Below are 1529 nucleotides of genomic sequence, written 5' to 3' on the forward strand. Positions count from 1 at the left end.
TTTGTTATGCTAGTTTAAATATTTGCAATTTTAAAATTGTATGATTTCCAAAAAAATAAAAGGCATATTTGAGAAAGAAATCTATTGTCTTAAAACAGAGCTACTTTCATATTTGAAGTTAGAACATGTTGATATTGTTACCTTAATTAATATGCAATTATTAGCCAATGTATTAGAAATATTGCTTCACAGTTGAATAGACCCTTATTAACCAGAACACAACACTGTATGTGAGCAAGTACTGACGTTGTATATGGACGAGTATGCTGGTAGGCAAAGAAACCTATTGCATTTCTAATACAGACACCTGTGCAAGTGAGTTTGTTATTTAACTTGAGACTCTTACATCTTATTATTAAAACAATCTCATTAACCAGAGACTCATTATGTTTATGTGCCCAATATGTCACTTCAATGTTTTATAATCATTTTGTTATCAAAATATGAATATTTCATGAAATATCATATTTCACATTATTAAAATATCTTTACTCAGAACTTCCCATTTCAATCACAAGGCAGAATACGACTCCAGGATTTTCACCATTGTTGGTGATGTCATAATGGTTCTAGAAATGAGAACCCAGCATAACAGAAGCTCAAAAGTAGAGCTTTAAATTCTTTCTTTGAAGCCATTAATTGGGGAATAGATGTGATCCATCATCGATGTTGGTTAGAGAGTAAGAAAATGTTAGACAATGAATCCTAATAAAAGACAAAACTTCAGAGTCAACCAATTTGTTATAGAAGGAAAGAAACAGATATTGAAAAAAGGAATGGTATTCTTGTCAATTGAGCAGGGACTGGGCATGGAGGCACATGCTATGCGGTCAGCGAAGTAACTAGAGTTACTTCTTTGTTATTTTTCAGGCCAAATAATATCACTGACAAATGGATCTGTATCTTTAGATATGTTTCAAAATAATTCCAAACGGTGCTCAGTCGCCTTTATAGGTAGGTAACTCCAGCGTAGTGACTGAGAACATGGAATCAAACAAACATGGTTATATTCTGTCTTTGCCAAGTATCAGCAATACACAGTGCCTCAGAGGAGCTGAGTTTTAGTATCTTTTTCTATTTCTGTGTTCAGTGGTCACAATTCTAGCTTGAAATTGGCCATGATACTAGTATCAACACCAATAGTATGTAAGTCAGACAACTATGGCTGACTTGCAAATTCCCTTCTCTCCACAGCCACACCAGAATCTATTGTTTTGGGAGTTTTTGATAAAACCCAATCTCACTGGGGTTAGGTGATATATCTGACTGTGGTTTTTATTTGCACTTCCCTGATGATTATTGATGTTGAGCATTTTTTCATATGTTTATTGGCCACTTGTCTATCTTCTTTTGAAAAGCTTCTAATCATCCCTTTTTCCCACTTTTTAATGGGTAGTTTGATTTTTTCTTGCTGAATTACTTGAATTCTTTGTAGATTTTGGTCATTAGCCCTTTATCAGATGTATAGCGCGCAAATATTTTCTCCCATTCTGTAAGTTGTCTATTCACTTTGTTGATTGTTTCCTTGG

The sequence above is a fragment of the Propithecus coquereli genome, unplaced genomic scaffold (assembly GCF_000956105.1).
Source record: "Propithecus coquereli isolate 6110/MARCELLA unplaced genomic scaffold, Pcoq_1.0 Scaffold514, whole genome shotgun sequence".
In the NCBI taxonomy this organism is placed as follows: domain Eukaryota; kingdom Metazoa; phylum Chordata; class Mammalia; order Primates; family Indriidae; genus Propithecus; species Propithecus coquereli.